At 44.7% G+C, this 16,662-nt stretch overlaps 1 long non-coding RNA gene across 1 annotated transcript; it reads left to right on the top strand.

Annotated features, from left to right (window-relative positions):
• The first annotated feature begins 1,260 nt into the window (after positions 1–1,260).
• On the top strand, positions 1,261–4,575 carry LOC148219434 (uncharacterized). The gene is made up of 3 exons (XR_015799788.1): positions 1,261–1,330; positions 2,520–2,634; positions 4,513–4,575. It is a non-coding gene; the product is annotated as an uncharacterized LOC148219434 (long non-coding RNA).
• Positions 4,576–16,662: the final 12,087 nt, after the last annotated feature.

Raw genomic sequence — 16,662 nt, 5'->3', positions numbered from 1 at the left:
TTTTCTTTTCTCCCGGGCAACGATGAGGCAGACAGTTGCTTTGAGAGTGCATGTTTGCTCTATTCTTTGTTCCGTGTGTTGCCACATACCTTCTCAGTTGCTTGGAGGTGGCAGTAAGAGCCAAAGAAGCTGCCTGTGGCATGGCTTTCCTTTGGCCAGTACATGGGGAGATCTAGCAGGAACTGGCTCGGTTAGAATGAATCTGGGGGAAATCAAAAGTTAATTTTGACATGGATCCCTTCTCAATCATACAAAAATACTCCTTTTTAACTCTTGGAGAAGAAGAAGGGAAGTATTGGAGATACTTCCTTTCTCTGTGTCCTTGCAGCATGCCTTCCCGCTCTGTGTCTGCCTTCTCTTGCTCCAGAGCACATCCTGTTGGGATGTTTGTAGCCTGTATGATAGCAAAGAAGTTGGTAGCGATTGTAAGTACCTTGCTACTTTGAAGCATAATGATAAACAGCTGTGTATGAAAATGTCTTGATTTCTTTGGCTGGTAGTGTCTGGTGTCTGTAGGCACTGCTGGCATCTGTTCCGTGTGCTGAGATTCAGCACATGGCCTCTGTCATGTTTCCATGTCACACTGCACTGTGAAAGATGGGAATTTTGACTGTGGTCTGTTCCGTATCATTCAGACAGCCCTAATGTGGAGTGCGTGGAGAAAATGAGCATCCAGTATGAGCTGGTCGAGGGCAAATGTCAGGAGAAAGGGCAGATGTGCAAGTTGAGTGCCACAGCTTTTGGCTGTGATAGCCGTGGTCCAATGTGTCATTAGAGTAAAATGCGTCTGAGGATGCACCAGACATTGAGATAACAAGTGGAATTCCTTTTTAACCTCCGCCTTACTCTCTTCAAAAAGTAAGCCATCCCTTTGGTTGGTAGTAGTTGGTGTTTGTACTTGAAATGTGGAAAAGCCGTAACAAATGCCAGTAATGAAGGGAGTGCTGTCCTACATGAATGTGGACGATGCAAGGCGCCTCAGCCCTTGTGCTAAATCTGTCTTCTCTTGGGAAAGAAATTCCACCTCTGCTCAATTTCTCCCTTTGTGTCCAACCAGATGGTATTGTTTACTAATCTAATATGGCATGTAGGAGGCTGAATCTATCTCTGTCCATCACAAGAAAAGAAACACTACGTTTAGCCAGGCTCTCTGAAAGCCACACAGTATTTCTTCTGTGCATGTCAATAATTTGTTCTTCTTTTCCTTCAGATGACCCTGTTAGATATGAACATTTGCACAGCAGAAGATGCTGAAGTTGTGCACTCCAACATGCTTCAGATGACTGAGAAACGAAAATGTAGGTTTGAAGAAGAAGTGGAGCACGTGGATGTACGTTTCTTTTATTTGATGACATATATCTTCATCACTCCTTGGGATTAGTCTGTTCTTCCTGTGCTCCCACCTGCAATGCCTTCTGCGTGGTAGGCTATTGATGTCACCTTAGAAAGAGGTCCATAGTGTGACAAAACACTCCAGAGAAACAGTTTGGTGTGGAAGAGTTTCATGTGGAAGTGTTCATAATTCTTGTGTTTATTATTTGTAATAGAAATAGATTGTATTTTTATGATCATTTCTATCTGAAATACATAGGATAGCGATGAATGACGTATGGCCCAGTCTGCTTAAGATCAGACTTTAGGAATAGCTGGACATGATCTCCCAAATGTCTTCCAATCTTTTCTATACATAAAAAAAGTCGGGCAGTTGTTTCTAAAGGGATAAATGATAGAATGTGATTTGGTGCTTTATGGTGCCAGAATAAACAGAAGTTTTGAGAATCCGCATTCTTACCAGTTTACTTGGAGACTGATTTTTTTTTACTCTCCAGATAGAAGGCACCATGTTGGATACCAGTCGTAAAATTCCAGGCAGCCTTTTATCATGTTACATATCCTCTTACTCATTCATTTCACCTTCCAGCAGTTTAGAAAGAACTTGTCCACTTGAATGTTTTTCTTTGGAGTGATTTGAAGGAGACGGCTAAATGGCCATAATCCAGGTAGAAACATAAAAACAAGGGTGTGCTATAAAGACAGGACTTCTTAATGCAAAGAGCCCTCTGAAATTCAAAATACCTGCTATAAAATTAAAAATGTAATCTTTGACTTTTAGATGGGAATTTCTACTCTTCAGTTTCATTCTGTCAGGTGCATTTTTGCTAACTGCTTGATTCATGCTGAATGGACAGTCCTGTCTTATTGTTGGTATGGCAACAGTGATAGAGATCACTGCTGCTTTCTGTAGAAAGTGGCTGCAAGTTGCTATGACGAGATCTTGTGCAGGTCTAGAGTTTGATTGGATGTGAGGTTCTCATTGTTTCAGAACACCAACTTGGGGTGGCAGTGTCAGAGGTGTTCATTATCTAGGAAGATTTTCATAGGCGATGAGTTTTGCTGAGGTAGCTTTCTCTTCTGGGTGTAGAAGATATGTGCACAATTAACTTCCTTGAATCCTAAATAGTTGGGGAGATTTTAGTATCTACGAAACCATTTTTACTAGCTTTTTTATGTGGCCTTAGATGATGAAAGTGATCTGGATACAATCTTAGAAAAAAGGAAAACGGTGAGCTGTGAGGAAGAGCTGAAGGAGTATTTGGAGAACACCCTTTCTTCTTGAGATCAAATTAGAACAAGGTATGAATTTTGTATGGTAAACTTAAAAGGTAGAGCATCTTTGCTTTGCATCTTTGAATATTGGTTGTACTACTTAGGCCTTGTTTTAATGCTGTTGTGTGAAGGTATGGAAAAAGAGTGCTTTTCACTTCATGTAAGAATATAGAATAATGTCCCTACTGAACAAGGTTAAGGCAAATAATGCCCACGCTTTAGGAATGGGACAAAGAAAGACTGCCAGCATTCAAAAACCATAGCACATCAGTATTACTGTGCATACCATCACATCCATGCCTTATTCAGAAGGTAAAAGTAGTAGTGCAGATTCTTGGATCACTGGAATCAGAAGTTGGTCTGCACCATCATCACTTCACTCATAGATTTGATCTCATTCAAAGTTCTAGGAACTCAGATGTTTAAGACAGCCAAGCACTGGCAACTTTAAAAACCATCTAAAAATGGGTACAATACTGCTCTCCTTCCTGAAGATCTTAGCAGCAGCTCTGAAGCCATAGAGGAAGCAGCACTGTTCACACACCCAGGAGGTCTTTCCTACCTGCTCGATCAGAGGCACATTAGAAGAGCAGTATGGACCTGAGGGGCAGATGCACATACCTTCACACACCTCGCAGTGGGACTGTGGTTAGAGCTGGAGGTTTGATACTCTTCCTAATAATTTGAGCCGTTAAAACATAGCCGGAGGTAAGAGACCAAGTGAAAATACAATGCCAGGTTGTGGAAAGAGAATGTTACCTATCTGAACTCCTACAAAAATTCCCCATCATTTTCTTTGTTTAGGAGACCAAGCCAATGTCCGTGTAAATGAAACCAAGTGTGAATATTGATTTTTTCTTGAATCAAGACTCAGCTTTATGTCCAAGTCAAAGGCAAATAAACCAGAAAGGCTCCGCTGAGCACAGTGCAGAACTAACATGGAAGACAGTCATTTGACCTCTTATGTAAGCAGTGTTGGAATGGTTCCCCATCCAAAAGGAAGGATGTCAAATGCTTCTTTGGAAATATTTTAACTTCTGTGCGTTTCTTTCTTTGTAATGAACTAATCTCTAACAAGCCAGGACGTGATTGTGTTCAGTAGAAACAGATCAATGGCAACATTTAGCCTAAAGGTTTTATGAGATTGATAAGGAAGTTCGATTTAGATTTAAAGGCACTGTAGTCATTTTAAATTTTATTTCTCTCCGTACTTGAGTCTCTTAAACAGGGACCTTCAATTGGACAGGAACGGGACACTGAAGCAAATTGTAATGGATGATGTAATGGCTTACCCAGAAGCATTTTGTGGGAATTGATTTCTTCTAGGTATCCATCAGCCAGCATTTTAGTGTGAAGGGAATCTTCAAACAGGTAAAACAAAAATTCCCGTTGGTTTCAAACCTGACTGCTATATTAATTTTTCACTTTGGAGAAAATTTTCATGACCTTTAAAATTCAGACTGTATCAAGTATTGTTTCAGCCATTGAAGAAAGTGCTTTTGATAGAGATAGGAGAGGGAAACCAAAACATTTCTCAGAGCCACACTTTGAGCTCTGTCCTTGTTACAAACGGCACTTGAGCAAATTCATTTGCCTTTGGAACAGAAAACGACAAGGTAACAGGCTTATCATTACGGATTTGAGCCTTCCAGGTTCTTTAGATAGTAAGTGATCTATTCAAGATGATCTCTTCCTGAAATAGATCCATTTTGAGAAGGGATATGGATTTCTTAGAAGAAAGCAAATCCCTATGTTAAAACGGGTGTTTTTTGTTGTTGTTTTGCTTTTAGAACTTGCAAGGCACAATCGACTTCATAGTTCGAGATGCAGATAAGAGCACGACATTCCAAACAGGTGTTTCTTTTTGGTTGTTTTCCAATCTGTCTATCTTTGGATTGTAACCAGTAGAACTGTGCTTGAACTGGAAAGAAGTAGCGGAGGTTTCAGAAGTGGAACATGCGGTGGAACAGTAAGCTGAGAGCATTGTGCAAGGAGAGGAAAGAGGGGAAAATGGGAAGAGTTTCCTGAGTCGGAAGGGACCCCTAGGGATCGTCAAAGTCCAACTCCTGGCCCTGCACAGACACTCCAACAGTCCCACCCTCTGCATCCCTGAGAGCATTGGCCAAACGCTCCTGGACCTCTGGCAGCCTTGGGGCTGTGCCCATTGCCTGGAGAACCTATTCAGTGCCCGACCAGCCTCTGAGGAAAAAAACCTTTCCCTGATAGCCAGCCTAATCGTCCCCTGACACAGCTCCTGGCATTCCCTTGGCTCCTGTCCCTGGTCGCAGAGAGCAGAGAGCAAAGCTGTCCCTGTGCTGCCCTTGGGAGGAGCTGAGAGGTCCCAAGTGAGGTGTGAGCTCAGTGTCCTCTCTGCAGCTGAACCAAATGCCCTGAGCCACTCTTTGTATGGCTTTCCCTCCAGCCTCTTCGCTATCCCTGTGTCCCTCCTTTGGACATTTCTCCAATAGCCTGAGGTCTTTCTGACGCTGTGGCATCCAAAATTGCCCCCAGGGCTTGAAGAGAGCGCAGTCCCAGCCCAGACCAGAGCGGGACAATCGCCTCTCTCTCTCGAGCGGTGCCAGAAGATAGGGACAGTTGTCAAAAAATCAGCTAGAGAAAGAAATCTAACAGAGAAACAGGTGATCTTGGCACAGGAAATGGAAGAAGCAGAGGAAGAAGAAGATGAGGAGAGGATTCCTTGTAAAAGTGAAGAAAATGAGCATGCAGAACAGGGACTAAGCATTATGCAGGTAAGTGAGCAAGAGAATAAGTTTGAAAGTGAAGGCAGTTTTGTCCAAAAGAAGGAGGAATAGGAAGTCTTTTTGCTGAGAATGAATAGAAAGTTTTTTTGCATTTAGTTTGTATACGAAGCGCACAGGGCTCTAGATCCTTTTGTGGGAAAACGGAGTGTGTAAAGTTGCCAATCATTTTGGACCGAATTTGGAGGTTTTTGGGGTCCCAGGTGAATTTGGGGTTGAATTCTGGGGATTTGGGGGTGCCCAGGTGAATTGGGGGGGGGGGGGGGGCGGGGATTTGGGGAGATCCAGGTGAGTTTTGAGGGGTCCTAGGTTGATTTTGGGGGAGAATTTGTGGAATTTTGGGTATCCCGGGTATCGAGGTTTGGGGTGAATTTGTGGAATGTGGGGAGTCCCAGTTGAATTTTAGGGGGAATTTCTGGAATTCTAGGGATCTCAGGGGAATTTGGGGGTGAATTTGGTGAAGTTTAGGGTATACATGTGAATTTTAGGGTTCTCAGGTGAGTTTTGGGGATGCCAGACGGATTTTGGGGTGAATTCTGTCGATTTTGGGGTATCCAGGTGAGCATTTGGAAGTCGTGGGAGAATTTTGGGATGAATTTGGGGGGATGCAGGTGGATTTTCCAGGGAATTTTGGTGATTTTTGGGAGTCCCAGATGAGTCTGGGAGTGAATTTGGTGGATTTGGGGGTATCTGGGAGGGTTTTGAGGGGGATTGGAGACATTTTGGAGTGAATTTGGGAGGTGTTGGGGGGACTGGGTCTTGGGGGTGATTTGAGGGATTTTGGGGGTTGCAGGTGGGATTTTGGGGTGAAGCCCTGGGATTTGGGGGTCCCCCGTGAATTTTGGGGTGAGTTTGTGGAATTTTGGGAGTTGCCAGGTGAGTGCTGAGCATCCCAGGGGGGACTTCGGGGTGAATTTTGGGGATTTGGGGCTTCCCAGGTGAATTTCTGAGGTGAAAAGGTTCAAAAAGGTTTTTTTTGAAAACAATTTAAAGCCAGAAGGTTATTGAAAATTAATAGATGTGATGCAAGTAGGTAATATGCAGACAATACACACCGAGACAAATCATGGGAAAAATAGAGTGTTAACACGAGTGTGTGACGATGGGATCAGTATAGCTAAGGCTGAGTTGAAGCTGAATTTGGAAAAGCATGCCAAAACTAAGAATAATAAAGGCACCTACGGGTATTTCAGTGGGAAAAGGAAGATGAAAAGAAACCTATCACACCTTCCCTATTCCCCCCCACCCCCATAAGCCAGACAGCACTAGTGACAACAGACAAAGAGAAGGTTGAGGTACTCAACAAGTGTTGGTCTCAATTTACTCTGCCAGTCACTATTTCCACATCTCTCAGGTTATTGGACTGGTGGACTTGATTCTAACCCATAGTAGCAGGTCAGCTTTCAGACCACTTGAGGAACCTGAGCATGCAAGACCATGGGACCCACCCAGAGGCATGTCAGGGCCCTGAGAGAACTGGCAGCTGTAGTTGCTAAGGTGCTTCCTCCATCATATTTGAGAAATCAAGGCAACCAGCTGAAGTCTGCAGACACTGTGTTGTATTGACTCCAATCCTCTTGGTCTTTTTTGTAAATCTTAGAGCTCTGAGTCAATTTCTGCAGAGGATTCCCAATGCAGTTTCAAAAATGGAATCTTTGTTACTGGTCCTCATGTTGATCTTGGATATTTCCATTTTCTGCACTCCTTTATTTTCGAAACATTTGTAATGACTGAAAAGAAAGCTGAGACGAGGCATTATGCTCTTTCCAGTGATAGAAATGGACCTGTATTCTTTTCAGACAAATATATTTTTGCTGTGTCTAAGCACATGTGCATACCTGTGTTTGATTTATGTGTCCAGGTTTTGGCAATGGGGCAGCCACAGGGCCGTCCTGTGACAATGGCCCAGGTGCTGCCCCGTCCCGCTCTCTTCCAACTGGCTCCACTTCAGGATGTCGTCCCTGCTGAGAGAAGAGGCTGGGACAGCACCTTTAGAAATGTGACTTTCTGGGGTTTTTTTGTTTTGTTTTGTTTTGTTATTTTTAAAGTTACTAAAAACATTCACCCTGATTTTTTGTGTTGGGTTTGGGGTTTTTTTTTCAGTTTTGGGTGGGTTTTTTGGTGGGCTTTTTTGGGGGCTTTTTTTGTCTCTTTGGTGATTATTGGTTGGGGGGTTTTGTGTGTTTGTTTGGTCTGCTTTTTTTGTTTGTTTGTTTGTTTGTTTTTTTATTACGGTTTTGTAGAGTTTTTTAAGCAAATTGATTGGAAAACTGAATAGTCCTCCACTATAGTCTCCTGGATTCACCTGAGACTCTTCCTAGGCATCTCCCTGATCCTTTTTGCAATGAGTCTCACATCATTCTCCTGAAGAAACTGTCTGCTTATGGTTTGCATGGGTGGGCTCTTTGCTGGGTGACAAACTGGGTGATGGCCAGGCCCACAGAGTGGTGGGAAATAGAGTTCATCCAGCTGGTCCCCAAGGCTCAGTCTTGGGCCCAGTCCTGTTTAATATCTTGCTCAGTGATCTGGACAAGGGGATAGAGTACACGCCCAGGAAGTTCACAGATGATGCAAAGTTGGCTGGTAGTGTTTTTTTCTTCTGGAGGACAGCAGGCTCTGCTTCTTCTTCCTCCTGTTCTGAGGTCTCTGCTCCCTCTTCATCCCTCATTAAGTGTGCTGATTCTGTCACTTGGATGAGAAAACAAACAATTTTAGCAACAATACTAGTGGCAGGGTACAAGAAAGGAAGAGTTCACATGAATTCCCCCCCCCCAACAACAGACAATACCTGATGGCTCCTCTGCCCAGCTTACTGACTACACCGGAACCCATTGTCCCCCAAAGATACTCCCTTCTCCCTGCCCCCAGCCATGATGTGAGATGGAATAGAATAACTAAGATTAAGATTCTCCCTATGGAACTCCATCATACTTCGATTCTGGGAAAAAAAAAAATTCTTGAAGTTCTATCATTTCAGATCATTTGAATTTGCATACTAAAAGGTCTAGCCAGAAACTCATGACAATATTAATAGCCCATTCTAGAATGTCCGAGATGGTAGACACTTCTTTCAAGAGAATGTGATACCTCACGTGACTTCTCCAGAATTTAAATGAACAGCGGGAGTAGTCTACAAGATTCTTGCTGCCATCTGGATTTCCTGGTTTTTGGCTGGTCTATGTAAGCCAACCAGCTATTCAGCAGAGGGAATATTAGTGTGATACTTGATGGTATGTGAGATGGAACACAGTAATTTATGGCTTTTTGCATAGTGATGAAGCTGTAAAGAAAGCTCCATAATGCTCAGACAAGGAGGCTGCTGGACTTCAAGCAGCAAAGGCCCAAAACGAACCAGTGAAAAGGTGTCATTGAAAAAAAATAAAGCCAGGTGGGGAGCAAAGTGATACTTAAGGGCAGTTTACTGAAAGAGGAAATCTAGTGAAAAAAAAAGTCCAAGAGTGAAGGAATAACAGGAAAAATGAAACTAAGGAAGGAAATCAATCTCAGCTAATCATTTCAGAAGCTAACAAGTTGTCATTGCAATGATGCATAAAGTGAGAAATAATAAATATGTCTGCGCCAAAATCTGAATTATGAACTTTATTGCATTCTGTCTTTCACGGAATCATACAACAGTCTGTGATTAAAGATCATCTAGTCCAACTTCCTTGCCAGGTAGATCTTACAGTAGATCAAATTGCTCAAGACTAGCCAAACTGATAAGGAGCACTCTCAATGATGGGGCATCCACAACTTCTCTGGAACACCCGTTTGAGTGTCTCACCAGCTTCATTGTAGAAAAGTTTTTCCTTTTAGCCAGTCTAAACCTAGTCTCAGTTTGAAAGCATGGCCCCTTGTCCTGTCTCTGCAAACCTTCCTAAAAAGTCTTTCTCCATTTGTCTTATACCCTCTTTACGTATTCAAAGGCCACAATACTGTCTCTCCAGAAACCTCTCTTCTCCAGGCTACTGGATCCTACTTTTCACAAGAACCAGGTCATAAACTGAGATGGAAGACATCTCAGGAGATCAGATCATCCAACAGCTCAGTGTAAGAGTAGCTCTGAAGTCAGATCAACTAGCTTAGGGCTGTGTCTGTTTGAATTTTGAAAATTAGCAGGACTTGAAATGCGTCAAGGAAGAGAACTCTGGGTGGCTCCAGAAACAGCCTGAGAAACTCGAGCAAACTCAAAACCTCAGAAACTACCACTGCTTTCTCTCCCTCAGCCCAAGCAGTCCCAAAGAAGAAGTGTTCCCAGCAGGCTGGGATAGCACGCATATACACTACATATACATGACAGGCATCGCCAGCAGCCACATCCTGCTCCTTTCTGTGGCTGGCAAGAGTGAGACTGGATGTTTACATGTGGGCAACCTGGGGCCCTCCAGCAGCTCAGACACTCAGCCTGCCCAGTGACCCCACTGAATTCCAGTGTTCGCAGTGTGCCAAGGCCACAGCACTACTCCGCTTGCTGGCACAGACCATCACACGCCTCCTAAATCAGTCAGGACTCCCCTGGTCCCACAGCCAGCACCCCACTTGCTCTCCCCCAGGCCACTGCCATTGTTCACCAACTTCTCCACTTTGATCTTTGCTGGTGCTCTCAACACTGGCACACCCAGATGTTCTGCAGCTGTTGTCTCCTGGTGGAAAGGACTTGTAAAGCCATGTTTCCTAACAGGACTTCCACAACCTTTCAAAGCAACCTTTTCTGGGGTATGAACAATCTCATTCAACTGTCAACATTTCTTTTCCCATATGTGAAATCAGAATTTCCTTCTTCCGGGCATGCCCAAAACAAGGCCCAAACTACATTGTGCCTTCTGTTTCACATGCTGACTCGTTTGTAAACAATGCTAGGAGAATACCTGTTTTGATCTGTTGGAGTCAGTAAGTCAGGAGTCTCTCTGATTTCTTCAGAGACAAATCAGAGTGCAGGAATTGAATTGAAATCTTTAGATGGATTAAAGTGTATTAGGCCTTTCATTTATAAGGCAGAGATGAAGACTTAGGTTGTAACAGAAGAGAGAGAAAATAAGTAAGTAAATGGAATAAGTTTTAAGTGCTTTTAGGGAGTAAAAGGTCTTAGATGCCTGAGAAGTAGTACATGTTCTAGTGAAGGTTGAAAAACATGCTAGTGTTTTCTTAGAGGCTCCAAGAACTTAGCTTTAGACATAATAGAGTTAGAGTTAAGAATATTGCTTACATTTTTCAATTAGAACAAGATAGGCCATGAACGTAGTCTATACGTAGCCTGGCGTGCTAAGAAACCAGAATTCTAATAGATTAAGAAGTAGTGGTCCGAGTTTGTGTCTTAGCTAGTTGGAAACTTTCTATAAAAGAACATGCATCAGGGAGAGGTGGGGCTCTATGCCATGGCTTTATGCCATGTGCATTTTGCCATTGCATTTTGCCACTGCAGCTTTGCCATTGCTTTTAGCCATTGCTTTTATGCCACAGCTTTTGCTCTGCTTATGTTTTCGCCGCTGAAATCAACACCCGAGAAGAAGATAGGAGCTGCCCGGCTCCTCCGGCCCTGCTGGGACCACGGGAAGCTTCTGCTTCTGTTTGGGACTTGGAGCTAGAACCTGGAATGGACTTTGTTAGCTTTGACTCTGCATTTGAGACTGATGTGCTTCTGCAATAAATAACTTTACAGCTACTATTAGCCGCTTTGCTTTTTACATAAAAGAAGAAGTAGCCCGACAGTGTGGGTGCACAAGAGGCACCCGGAGGTCCCCAGAAACCTCACATTGATCCAAGCTAATCTCTGGCCCTTATAGTGCTTTCCGTAGTTAAGTTTTGCTTTGCTATTTACTTGATGTCCCATTGAATTGTTGAATCATAAACAGACTATCTGTCTGTGTAGCAGCATAGCAGTGATGAATAAATGCAAGAGAAGGAGCAAGGTGATTGTTTGCTAGACTCTTCCTAGAAACTGAGAAATCTGTTACTTAATGCTGACCACAGCAGATGGAGGAAGCATCCTACATGATGTCAAAGCAATGAAACTGTAATCACTTTTATGATTACAGTCAAGGCACTGCTTTTGCCACCATAAGTGGAGTGCAGGGAATCTTAAAAGATGACACTCTAACTGTTGTCCATGCTCACTGAGAAAATAATGCTTTTACAGCAGAGCAGGTCTCACCGCAGCTAAATCATGGCTTCAATGGTACACCGCCTTCAAAATAGCCCACAAAAACACAAATGAAAGGATTTGGAACCCAAGGGAATCTCGGATTGTGACATCAGCTTATTTTAGATTCTTTCCAAATTCTGAATTCCATTTCCTTCCGAGCCAATTATCCCACCTAACCTGAGATGTAGTTTATGTTTTTCCTACATCTAATTACCTTAGAATTAGATTGCTACTAGGCAAAAAGACAGAAACAAGCAGTCAATTTCAGACTGAAACCTGTGTTCTAAACCAGTGTTTAGGACAGCAATACCAGCAATACTTGGACCTAAGTATTCTTAATAAAACCAAAACTTTTAAGACTTCTCCATGTATTTTTGGAGGTGGAAAAAGTTTTACATCCAAAAGTCCCTAGCGAGCTCTCACTCAGTGCAATGCACCCAGAAAGACGCTCTCGCTCGTCTTTCAAGGAGTGATTCCTCACAGCAGAAGCAGCAGCAGGAGCACAAGATGGCTGACGAGAAGGGGCAGTGTAGAACACGTCTACCAATATTTCTACAGGAAATCCTGGTTCATTTTCGAGTGCAGTATGTCCCTCCAGGTCTTCGGTCCTTGCGAAGCTCTATGTACTGTGAGCACTGCTACTTGCAGCTGAGAAGGACCGTGGAGCTAGCAGCGAATTCAGAGAGTGCTGAGCACATAGTCAAGGAGCGAGAAGTGCCCCTGCAATGCCGTGCTAATAGCAGCTTCCTCGCGTCAGGGGCAAGCTCTGGCCAGAAAGACTTTCTCATCCTGGGAGCAGTTCTTTATAAAGGGCGTAGGCGAAAAGCTTTCGTTTTCAATTCACACTGCGAGAGAGGCAGACTGTTGTAAATAGTGGCCCTTTTCCCTATGAAACAAAACTCACCCTTCCTGGTTTCTGAGATCAGTCTGGAAGAGGCGTTTGGCACTCCAATAGCAGCCAGGGTTACAGGTGGATGCAGCTTGGGTCTGGGAGACACCGTGATCCATTTGGAATTTTAGCAAGCAGTTGACTCCTCCTGGCCACTGGCTGCTGGTTCGAAACTGTGGGCCTTTTCTCTTGTGAAACAAAACTCCCACTCCCAGCTTCCTGAGATTGATTTGGTAGAGGCGTTTGGAATTCAAACTGCAGATAGGTTTCTCAGTGGTGACAGGTTGTTTCTGAGAGATTTCTTGCATTATTAGGAGAAAATAATTCTATGTTCAGGGAAAACATATAAGGAATATAAAAATAAAAATATAGCTATAGTTGTATAAATATAAAATATAAACAGATATAACAAATCTATATTAAATATATAGTATATAATATAAATAATGTAAATAAAAGAATATCTATAAAAATTATAAATATGAAAATAGTATAGTTTAAAATAAATGTTTTATTGTTTTTTATTTGGTTCAGACAGGGTTTTTTATAAATGAGACTAAAAAATAAATATCGAAATTTACAGTAAATATATTCAGACATATAAAATTATAAATATATATGCATATCTAAATTTATGTAAGTATAATTGTATATAAAATAGAAAAATACAGGTATATATGTAGTATTTAATATAAATGCTATTGTAATTATTATAATAACCTATAATATACATAGTATAGATATGTAAATATACATTTCAGATATAAATATCAAAACTATAAATAGAAAAATGTATTTAAATATATTTTAAAATAAAGGGGGTTTTTGTTTCTATTTGGTTAGAGGCAGGGCTTTTAAATAATATTAAAAAATACAAACATGATAATATATAATATATAAAATTACAGATATATGTAAAATAGAAATAAACAGTAGTAATATGGAGATATGTATGTAATAAATAATAATATTTTATACGTGCTATACTATAATAGAAATTGAATATACAAAATATATATAGATTATGAATATGAATAGAAATATTTTAAAAATATTTATTTTTTTAATATCAAAAGGGTTTTTTTAATTTTCATTTGGTTAGAGGCAGCTTTTTGTTTAGTTTTGGTCAGGGTTTTTTGGGACATTCATTTAAGAGGATTTTTTCAAGGATTGGGATTCTCCTTTTTGCCATCCCTTGCCTATCCCCAAAGCACCGCTTTGCAGAAAGAGCCTGGCACTACAGCCAGCCTCTGAGCCAGCGCCTTGGCCTCCTTGCACACTCATTTGCACAGTCATTGCACACTTCTTACACACTCATTGGCACACCCATTGCACTAATATAGAGGCAGGAGGTTTTTCAGTTTTGGTTCGGGTTTTTTGGGGCATTCATTCAGGAGGATTTTTTGAAGGATTGGGACTCTCCTGTATTCCATCCCTTGCCTGTCTCCAAAGCTCCGCCTTGTGGGCAGAGAGCGGTACTGCACTCGTGCTGCTCTCAAGATGGCGGAAGCGACCACGAACTGGGACTCTGCCATGTGGGACTGCCGCCTCACTCAAGAAGGTGGCCGCTGTAGGGCCCGGGCAGAGAGAGGCGACCCCATCGCTGCTGCTGCCTGTTGGCCCCGGCCCGGCTCCCGCAGAGCGACGGCACCGCTGAGCCCACGTCCCGTGTCCGCATGCTTGGATAGACTGTGGAAAATCGCACCGGGGGGATTAGTGTCGGCATTGTGCGCAGGCAACCCACTAGACCCACCAGGGTCCTTGATTTCCCACCCTTTTTGCCGCCATGATTGGAAGGTCAGGCATGTGGTAGCTGAGCTGCCATCTTGGGAGCACAGTCACAATCAAGATGGAGGCCTCTGCAGGGCCCCGGCAGAGACAAGCGTCCACCCCACTGCCTGCTGCCACTTGGGTAGTGGTCAGAGCCATTTCCAGCACTGCTGACCCCGCCGTCCCCATCCTCACGCTGGACAAGGCGGAGGAAAATTGCGCTGAGAGCACGGGATCGGCGTCGGGGCAGGATTCAGGCAGGTGACATAGAAAGACTCCCTTGTGGCGGGGCCTTAAGTCTACCACAACAAAGATGGCAGCTAGACCGGAAGTAGCTTCTGCCATTAACAAAGATGGTGCCGAGGAGGGGCGGAAATTGCGCCATCCCACTACCAAGATGGCTGGCTGGGTGACACTCCCCCGACCTTCTAAATATGGCTGCATATAGGCTAGGAATAGAGGGGCAGATGGGGTGGTCGGGGTGGGTGAGCCAAAGACAGAGGACAGGTGGGGGTGTTGATCAGGACTGGGATCGCCGTGGGCAGCAGGAACCACCCTGGCATGGGCATTGGAGCCAAGCTCGGCGCTGCTGCTGCTGCTCCTGCTCCGGCCGCAGCGGGCGTGGGACTCCGGGCGTGATCCCGCTGTGGCCTCAAGGAGGCGGGGCTCTGCCCTTAACCGTGCCTGGGAGAACGGCAGCAGAATCTCCTGGTGCAGATGCTGGATAGCGGCTGGAACTGCTCGGTGGAACGGGGAACGCTGTGCCAACCCTGGGAGCCTCAAATCCTGCTGCTCTTGGTGCCCCCATGCCGCGGGTGCAGCCTGCACTGCCCGCGGGTGTGCAAAGCCCCCGCAGCCCTCAGCGGACAGCAGCACCTGGCTCCCCCTTCCCCGTGTCCGCACACCCGTGGGGCTCCTGCCTGCCACTCCCTGTGGAACGAGGCTGACTGGAGCACCCGCGGGTGGGAGAAGCCGCTCGGCCGGGGCCGAGCACGGTTCTACTCAGGCTGCTTCTCCAACACCTGCAGGTGAGATGCTCCCCCTTGCTTTGCAACTCAAAAAAGCTCTGCAATGGTAAAACCTCTTTTTTAAAAATTCAGCTGAGAATTTTTGTCTTTACTTCCAGATCACAGGATATATTGAGGATATAGTGGGGTTGAGAGGGATCCTAAAATCTGACTCTCGAGTAAATAGGACATTTCCTGCAGGTGAATATTGCCAGGCCAAAATGATGGCAGCTGCTGAAGCTGGGGCTGCTTTTGTGGCCCAGAGCTGCACAGAGGCCTTGGTGTCTCCTGCTCGCTGCCAGTAATGTTCCTTGGTGTTTCTGCGTGTCTCGGCTGGCTGGAAACGCGGGGCAGGAGGAGGCCAGAAGATCCCAAAAGGCAACCAGCACCTCTTGTCCTTGGGCTCTGCAGGGGAGGGGCTGTGCCTGCAGTGTCCCGCCTGTGTCAAGCACACATCCTGCGGATGGGCGCTGGAGCACCCGGCCAGCACTGGCACGGACACAGCTCAAGGGTTGCTCCCAGCTCTTGGGCCAGGGGCTGAACAGGCACCTGGAGATGCTTCAGCCTGGACAGAGGCCACCAACAGCCCAAAAGCCCCTCAAGGAATAGCTGGCATTTCCTGGTGATGGCAGCATGGGCCCCTTGCAGAGGAGCTCAGCCAGCAATTCCCGGTTCTGACCTCCCAGAGCTCCCATGCAGCTGCCAGGTATGTCTCTGCCACCCTGAATGCCTTCCCTTCCAGCCTGAGTCCATCATCCAGCAGCAGCATTAAAGCCAAGGCACTCTTCTCTCACAGATATTAAATCCCAACCAACAGCCTGCAGAGATGCCTTCAAATCAAAGATTTGGGTGGGATGAAATTTTGTTTAAATGAAGGTAGGAGCTTTTCAGGGAGCCAGCTGGAAGTGCAGAAGGGATGGAAAGCTTTTGCAGGTGGGTCCCACTGGAGGCGCGCTGAAGGCAGGGATGTCCATCCCTTTCCTGAGGGAAAATAACTTGCATAAGTCACTGCTGAGGCTCTGGAAAGAACTGAAATTCTGCAGGGAGAGATGTCCTCTCGTGGGCCCAGGGACTGCCTCGGCATGGGCCAGGAGCGCCTCCAGCCCCTGCCTTCTCCTGCTTGAAAATATCACGTGTAGCCTGAGCTCGGGGGAATTAAATCTGCTGAAATCCAGGTAACTCTGTCAAGTGCTCCCTAGGGACATCAGTGGGGCTGGGGGATGAGGGTTTTAAATAGAAATTCTTTGGAATATACACCTGTCCCCATTCTGATGCTGCTGAGCTTCCTTGGAAGCTCTACTGGTTCCTGGCACAGCTGGCATTCAAGCGGCAGCTCTGCATGAGAATATCCACCATGAGGCACTGTGAGGTTATGGCAGTGGGAATTGAGCAGGGAATTCGGGGCTATGGGGATAATTCATGGGAACTAGCAAAGCTGACAGCGAACCCCAAATCTGGGCACCGCAATAGAGAACAATCTGTGTGTGG

This window comes from Sturnus vulgaris, unplaced genomic scaffold, assembly GCF_052056855.1.
Source record: "Sturnus vulgaris isolate bStuVul1 unplaced genomic scaffold, bStuVul1.hap1 Scaffold_118, whole genome shotgun sequence".
NCBI lineage: Eukaryota > Metazoa > Chordata > Aves > Passeriformes > Sturnidae > Sturnus > Sturnus vulgaris.
Note: the sequence above shows the minus strand (reverse complement) of the source record. Positions and strands in the feature narration are given on the sequence as shown.